The 8,588-nt window shown below is 38.0% G+C and overlaps 1 non-coding gene across 1 annotated transcript; it reads left to right on the top strand.

Moving 5' to 3' along the window:
- Positions 1–4,868: 4,868 nt before the first annotated feature.
- On the top strand, positions 4,869–4,976 carry LOC112731493 (small nucleolar RNA R71). The gene has a single exon (XR_003167267.1). It is a non-coding gene; the product is annotated as a small nucleolar RNA R71 (small nucleolar RNA).
- Positions 4,977–8,588: the final 3,612 nt, after the last annotated feature.

The following is an 8,588-nucleotide window of genomic DNA, read 5'->3' as shown; positions in this document are numbered from 1 at the left end:
TAAATTATCCGCTCATCACAACACCAAACTTAAATTGTTTCTTGTCCCCAAGCAACTGAAAATCAAATAGGATAAAAAGAAGAGAATATACTATAAATTCCAAAATATCAATGAAACTTAGCTCCAATCAGATGAGCGAGACTTGTAGCTTTTTGCCTCTTGAATAGTTTTGGCATCTCACTTTATCCATTGAAGTTCAGAATGATTGGCATCTATAGGAACTTAGAATTCAGATAGTGTTATTGATTCTTCTAGTTCAGTATGTTGATTCTTGAACACAGCTACTTTATGCGTCTTGGCCGTGGCCCTAAGCACTTTGTTTTCTAGTATTACCACCAGATACATAAATGCCACAGACACATAACTGGGTGAACCTTTTCAGATTGTGACTCAGCTTTGCTAAAGTCCCCAATTAGAGGTGTCCAGGGTTCTTAAGCACACTCTGTTTTTGCTTTGGACCTTGACTTTAACCGCTCAGTCTCAAGTTTTCACTTGACACCTTCACGCCACAAGCACATGATTAGGGACAGCTTGGTTTAGCCACTTAGGCCAGGATTTTATTCCTTTAGGCCCTCCTATCCACTGATGCTCAAAGCCTTGGATCTTTTTTATTACCCTTGCCTTTTGGTTTTAAGAGCTATTGACTTTTTCTGCTTACTTTTTCTTTTTCTTTCTCTTCTCTCTTTTTTTTTGCCATTTTTTTCTTTTTTTTTTTCTGCAAGCTTTTGTATTCACTGCTTTTTCTTGCTTCAAGAATCATTTTTATGATTTTTCAGATTATCAAATAACATGTCTCCTTTTTCCTTATTCTTCAAGAGCCAACATATTTAACATTCATAAACATCAACTTCAAAAGACATATGCACTGTTCAAGCATTCATTCAGAAAACAAAAAGTATTGTCACCACATCAAAATAATTAAACTAGTTTCAAGGATGAATTCGAAACCATGTACTTCTTGTTCTTTTATAATTAAAACATTTTTCATTCAAGGGAGGTGATGGATTCATATTCATGACTTTAAGGCATAGACACTTAGACACTAATGATCATGTAGTAAAGGCACAAACATAAATAACACAAAAGGCTCAAAAACCGAAAAACAGAAAATAAATAGACAAAGAGATTAAGGAATGAGTCCACCTTAGTGAGGGTGGCGTCTTCCTCTCCTTGAAGAACCAATGGTGCTTTTGAGCTCCTCTATGTCTCTTCCTTGTCTTTGTTGCTCCTCCCTCATAGCTCTTTGATCTTCTCTAATTTCATGGAGGATGATGGAGTGCTCTTGGTGCTCCACCCTTAGTTGTCCCATGTTGGAACTTAATTCTCCTAGAGAAGTGTTGATTTGTTCCCAATAGTTTTGTGGAGGGAAGTGCATCCCTTGAGGCATCTCAGGGATTTCATGGTGAGGAATCTCCTCATGCTCATGTTGAGGTCCATGATCTATTGTTTGCTCCATCCTTTTCTTAGTGATGGGCTTATCCTCTTCAATGAGGATGTCTCCCTCTATGTCAATTCCAGCCGAATTGCAGAGGTGACAGATGAGGTGAGGAAAGGCTAACCTTGCCAAAGTGGAGGACTTGTCAGCCACCTTATAGAGTTCTTGAGGTATAATCTCATGAACTTCCACCTCCTTTCCAATCATGATACTATGGATCATGATGGCCCGGTCTATAGTAACTTCAGACCGGTTGCTAGTAGAAATGATTGAGCGTTGGATGAACTCTAGCCATCCCCTAGCCACTGGTTTGAGGTCAAGCCTTCTTAGTTGAACCGGCTTGCCCCTTGAGTCAATTTTCCATTGAGCTCCTTCCACACATATGTCCATAAGGACTTGGCCCAACCTTTGATCAAAGTTGACCCTTCTAGTGTAGGGGCATGCGTTCTCTTCCATCATTGGCAAGTTGAACGCCAGCCTTACATTTTCTGGACTGAAATCTAAGTATTTCCCCCGAACCATGGTACGCCAATGCTTTGGATTCAGGTTCACACTTTGATCATGGTTCCTAGTGATCCATGCGTTTGCATAGAACTCTTGAACCATTAGGATCCCGACTTGTTGAATGGGATTGGTGAGAACTTCCCAACCTCTTCTTTGGATCTCAAGTCAGATCTCCGGATACTCATTCCTTTTGAGCTTGAAAGGAACCTCAGGGATCACTTTCTTCTTGGCCACAACTTCATAGAAGTGGTCTTGATGGACCTTTGAGATGAATCTCTCCATCTTCCATGGCTCAGAGGTGGAAGCAATTGCCTTTTCTTTCCTCTTTCTAGAGGTTTCTCTGGCCTTAGGTGCCATAAATGGCTATGGAAAAACAAAAAACTATGCTTTTACCACACCAAACTTAAAATGTTTGCTCGTCCCCGAGCAAAAGAAGGAAGAAATAAGGAGAAGAAGAAGAGAAATGGAGGAGAGGGAGAGAAGATGTATTCGGCCTAGGGGAAGAAGAGAGGGTGGTGTTGTGAGAAAATAAAGAATGAATGAGGGGTTGATATAGGAGTGGGGGGAGGGTTAGGATTCGGCCATTAGGGTTAGGTTTGGGAGGGAAAATATTTTGAATTTGGAGGTAGGTGGGGTTTTTGGGGAAGAGAGGATAGATGTAAGTGGTGAAGAGGTGATGGGGAAGAGTGATTGAGTTGATTGGTGAAGGGTATTTGGGAAAGAGAGTTATTGGATTGTGTGAGGAAGAAGGAGAAGGTGAGTTGAGGTAGGTGGGGATCCTGTGGGGTCCACAGATCCTGAGGTGTCAAGGATTTCACATCCCTGTACCTTTTAGGCATGTAAAACGCCCTATGCATGCAATCCTGGCATTTAACGCCACTTCCATGCTTGGTTCTGGCGTTAAACGCCCAAATGTAGCTTGTTTCTGGCGTTAAACGCCAGCTCTATGCTTGTTTCTGGCGTTTAACGCTAGCTTTTCTCTGGGTGCAATCCTGGTGTTTAAACGCCAGACTGCTGCTTGTTTCTGGCATTTAACGCCAGTTTCATGCTCTGTTCTGGCGTTAAACGCCAGCCAGATGCTCCTTACTGGCGTTTAAACGCCAATAAGCTCTTCCTCCAGGGTGTGCTGTTTTTCATTCTGTTTTTGATTTTTCAGTAGTTTTTGTGACTCCACATGATCATCAACCTAATAAAACATGAAATAAACATGAAAATAATAATATAAATATAATTAAATACATTGGGTTGCCTCCCAACAAGCGCTTCTTTAATGTCAATAGCTTGACGGTGAGCTCTCATGGAGCCTCACAGATAATCAGAGCAAGGTTGGAACCTCCCAACACCAAACTTAGAGTTTGACTGTGGGGGCTTTGATTGACTCTGTAGTGAGAGAAGCTTTTCATGCTTCCTCTCCATGGTTACAGAAGGAGATCCTTGAGTTTTAAACACAAGGTTGTCCTCATTCAGTTGAAGGATCAATTTTCCTCTGTCCACATCAATCACAGCTCTTGCTGTGGCTAGGAAGGGTCTTCCGAGGATAATGGATTCATCCTTATCCTTCCCAGTGTCTAGGATTATGAAATCAGCAGGGATGTAAAGGCCTTCAACCTTTACTAACACGTCCTCCACTTGTCCATAAGCCATTTTTATGGATTTGTCTGCCATCTCTAATGAGAAATTGGCAGCCTGTACCTCAAGGATTCCCAGTTTCTCCATTACAGAGAGTGACATGAGGTTTATCCCTGACCCAAGGTCACATAGAGCCTTCTCAAAGGTCATGGTGCCTATGGTACAAGGTATTAAGAACTTTCCAGGATCCTGTTTCTTCTGAGGCAATGTCAGTTGATCCAAACACTCAGTTCATTGATGAGCAAGGGAGGTTCATCTTCCCAAGTCTCATTACCAAATAAGTTGGCATTCAGCTTCATGATTGCACCAAGGTACTTAGCAACTTGCTCTTCAGTAACATCTTCATTCTCTTCAGAAGAAGAATACTCATCAGAGCTCATGAAGGGCATAAGGAGGTTCAATGGAATCTCTATGGTCTCTAGATGAGCCTCAGATTCTTTTGGTTCCTCAAAAGGAAACTCCTTGTTGATCACTGGACGTCCCAGGAGGTCTTCCTCACTGGGATTCACGTCCTCTCCCTCCCTTATAGGTTCGGCCATGATGGTTAAATCAATGGCCTTGCACTCTCTTTTTGGATTCTCTTCTGTATTGCTTGGGAGAGTACTAGGAGGAGTTTCAGTGACTCTTTTACTCAGATGCCCACTTGTGCCTCCAAATTTCTAATGGAGGACCTTGTTTCATTCATGAAACTTAAAGTGGCCTTAGATAGATCAGAGACTATATTTGCCAAGCTAGATGGATTCTGCTCAGAATTCTCTGTCTGTTGCTGAGTGGATGATGGAAAAGGTTTGCTATTGCTAAACCTATTTCTTCCACCATTATTAAAGCCTTGTTGAGGCTTTTGTTGATCCTTCCATGAGAAATTTGGATGATTTCTCCATGAGGGATTATAGGTGTTTCTATAGGGTTCACTCATGTAATTCACTTCTGCTATTGCAGGGTTCTCAGGATCATAAGCTTCTTCTTCAGAAGATGCCTCTTTAGTACTGTTGGATGATTCCTTCAATCCATTCAGACTCTGAGAGATCATATTGACTTGCTGAGTCAATATTTTATTCTGAGCCAATATGGCATTCAGAGTATCAATTTCAAGAACTCCCTTCCTCATAGGCGTCCCATTATTCACAGGATTCCTTTCAGAAGTATACATGAACTGGTTATTTGCAACCATGTCAATGAGTTCTTGAGCTTCTGTAGGTGTTTTCTTTAGGTGAATGGATCCACCTGCAGAATGGTCCAATGACATCTTTGATAACTCAGACAGACCATCATAGAATATATCCAGGATGGTCCATTCTGAAAGCATGTCAGACGGACACCTTTTAGTCAGTTCCTTGTATCTCTCCCAAGCTTCATAGAGGGATTCACCTTCCTTTTATTTGAAGGTTTGAACATCCACTCTAAGCTTGCTAAGCTTTTGAGGAGGAAAGAACTTGGCTAAGAAAGCCGTGACCAGCTTATCCCAAGAGTTCAGGCTGTCCTTAGGTTGAGAGTCCAACCATACTCTAGCTCTGTCTCTTACAGCAAACGGGAAAAGCATAAGCCTGTAGACCTCAGGATCAACCCCATTGGTCTTAACAGTATCACAGATTTGCAAGAATTCAGTTAAGAACTGAAAATGATCTTCTGATGGAAGTCCATGAAACTTGCAGTTCTGTCGCATCAGAGAAACTAATTGAGGTTTCAGCTCAAAATTGTTTGCTCCAATGGCAGGGATTGAGATGCTTCTTCCATGTAAATTGGAATTTGGTGCAGTAAAGTCACCAAGCATCTTCCTTGCATTGTTATTATTTTCGGCCATGTTCTCTTCTTTTTCGAAAATTTCTGTCAGATTTTCTCCAGAGAGTTGTGCTTTGGCTTCCCTTAGCTTCCTCTTCAGAGTCCTTTCAGGTTCAGGATCAGCTTCAACTTCCTGCTCATATGAAAAAGAAGAAAACAGAAAAGAAAATATGGAATCCTCTATGTCATAGTATAGAGATTCCTTTATGTGAGTATAAAAATAGAAGAATAGAAGAAGAAAAATTCGAACACCAAGAGGAAGGGAGGGTTCGAATTTTGAGATGAAGAGAATTGTTAGTAAATAAATAAATAATTAGAAAGAGATGAGAGAGGGGGAATTTCGAAAATTAATTAAATTAAAAATAAAATTTAAAGTTAAATTTTGAAAATTAAAATTGAAATCAAATTAAATTAAAAATTAAAACAATTAGTTAATTAAAAAGGAAATTTGTAAAAGAGGGAAGGGATTTTTGAAAATTAGAGAGAATTAGTTAGGTAGTTTTGAAAAAGATATGATTGAAACAAAGAGATAAGATTGATTGAAAAAGATTTGAAAATTATTTTTGAAAAAGATAAGAAGTTAGAAAAGATTTTGAAATTGATTTTGAAAAAGATATGATTGAAACTTTATTTGAAAAAGATTTGAAAAAGAAATTCAAAAAGATTTGATTTTGAAAATCAAAGTTGATTACTTGACTAACAAGAAACTAAAAAGATATGATTTAAAATTTAAAGATTGAACCTTTCTTAATAGGCAAGTAACAAACTTTAAAATAATTGAATCAATCACATTAATTATTAGTAAATATTTTGAAATTATGAAACAAAATAAGAAAAAGATTTTTGAAAATCAATTTGAAATTTTCAAAAATATGAGAAGAAAATGAAAAAGATTTGATTTTTGAAAAAGTTTTGAAAAGGATAGAATTTTTAAATTGAAAATTTGATTTGACTCATAAGAAGCAACTAAATTTTAAAAATTTTGAAAAAGTCAACTCAAATTTTCGAAAATTTATGAGTGAAAAAGGGAAAGATATTTTTTTAATTTTTGAATTTTTAATGATGAAAGAGAAAAATATCAAAAAGACTCAATGCATGAAAATTTTGGATCAAAACATGTGATGCATGCAAGAACACTTTGAATGCAAAGATGAACACCAAGAACACTTTGAAGATCAAGATGAATATCAAGACTTTATTTTTGAAAACTTTTAAGCAAAGAAAAACATGCAAGACACCAAACTTAGAAAATTTTTAATTTTTAGACACTAACAAATTGAAACTGCATATGAGAAACAAGAAAAGACACAAAACAAGAAAATATGAAGATCAAACAAGAAGACTTGTCAAGAACAACTTGAAGATCATGAAGAACACATTCATGAGTTTTCGAAAAATGCACAAATTTAAAAAAAAAACATGCAATTGACACCAAACTTAAAATTTGACTCAAGACTCAAACAAGAAACATCAAATTTTTTTGGTTTTTATGATTTTATTAATTAATTTTTTTTTGGATTTTTCGAAAATTATTTGGAAAAAGAAAATAAGAAACTCAAAATTTTTAATAAAGATTCCAGGAATCATGCAATGTTAGTCTAAAACTTCAGTCTAAAGAGATTAGACAGGACAGAACAAGCTTCAGCAGGACATTACATACAACAGCCAAATTGATGGGGATCAACTGACTCTTGTGATGATAAAAGCATCATCTGAAACGCTAGAATTCATTCTTAAAAAATTCTGAAGAAAAATATATTTTTGAAAATATTTATTTATTTATTTATTTTGAAAGTAATTTTTTATTTTTTTCAAAAATAGGAATAATAAAAACAAAAAGATTAAAATTAAAATAAAATTACCTATTCTGAGCAACAAGATGAACCGTCAGTTGTCCAAACTCGAACAATCCCCAGCAACGGCGCCAAAAACTTGGTGCACGAAATCGTGATCGTTCCTTCCTTAGTAATGGCGCTAAAAACTAAATACGCACGTTCATGTTCTTAATTCTGTTTCACAACTTCGCACAACTAACCAGCAAGTGCACTGGGTCGTCCAAGTAATAAACCTTACGTGAGTAAGGGTCGATCCCACGGAGATTGTCGGCTTGAAGCAAGCTATGGTCACCTTGTAAATCTCAGTCAGGCGAATTCAAATGGTTATGGTGAATTGATAATAGAAACATAAATAAAATATAAACTGGGATAGAGATACTTATGTAATTCATTGGTGAGAATTTCAGATAAGCGTATAGAGATGCTTTCATTCCTCCTGAACCTCTGCTTTCCTGCTGTCTTCATCCAATCATTCCTACTCCTTTCCATGGCAAGCTTTATGTAGGGCATCACCGTTGTCAATGGCTACATCCCATCCTCTCTGTGAAAATGGTCCAATGCGCTGTCACTGCATGGCTAATCATCTGTCAGTTCTCGATCATACTGGAATAGGATTTACTATCCTTTTGCGTCTGTCACTACGCCCAGCACTCACGAGTTTGAAGCTCGTCACATCCATCCCTTCCCAAATCCTACTCGGAATACCACAGACAAGGTTTAGACTTTCCGGATCTCAAGAATGGCCATCCATGGGTTCTAACTTATACCACGAAGATTCTAATATCTCGGACTCGGTCCCCTATATTAGATATCTAAGAGATACTCATTCTAGCTTGTTTGCATGTAGAACGGAAGTGTTTGTCAGGCACACGTTCGTAAGTGAGAATGATGATGAGCGTCACATAATCATCACATTCATCATGTTCTTGGGTGCGAATGAATATCTTAGAAGCGGAATAAGCTTGAATTGAATAGAAAAATAGTAGTACTTTGTATTAATTCTTGAGGAACAGCAGAGCTCCACACCTTAATCTATGGAGTGTAGAAACTCTACCGTTGAAAATACATAAGTGATAAGGTCCAGGCATGGCCGAATGGCCAGCCCCCATAAAGGTCTAAGATAGCATAAAACTGATCAACGATGTAAATACAATAGTAAAAAGTCCTATTTATACTAAACTAGTTACTAGGGTTTACAGAAATGAGTAATTGATGCAGAAATCCACTTCCGGGGCCCACTTGGTGTGTGCTTGGGATAAGCATTGAGCTTTACACGTGTAGAGGCTTCTCTTGGAGTTGAACGCCAGTTTGTAACCTGTTTCTGGCGTTTAACTCCACTTTGCAACCTGTTTCTGGCGTTTAACTCCAGAATGCAGCATGAAACTGGCATTGAACACCAGTTTGCG

The sequence above is a fragment of the Arachis hypogaea genome, chromosome 12 (genome assembly GCF_003086295.3).
Source record: "Arachis hypogaea cultivar Tifrunner chromosome 12, arahy.Tifrunner.gnm2.J5K5, whole genome shotgun sequence".
Lineage (NCBI taxonomy): Eukaryota > Viridiplantae > Streptophyta > Magnoliopsida > Fabales > Fabaceae > Arachis > Arachis hypogaea.
The sequence above is the reverse complement of the archived record's forward strand: the minus strand, read 5'-3'. Positions and strand labels throughout refer to the sequence as shown.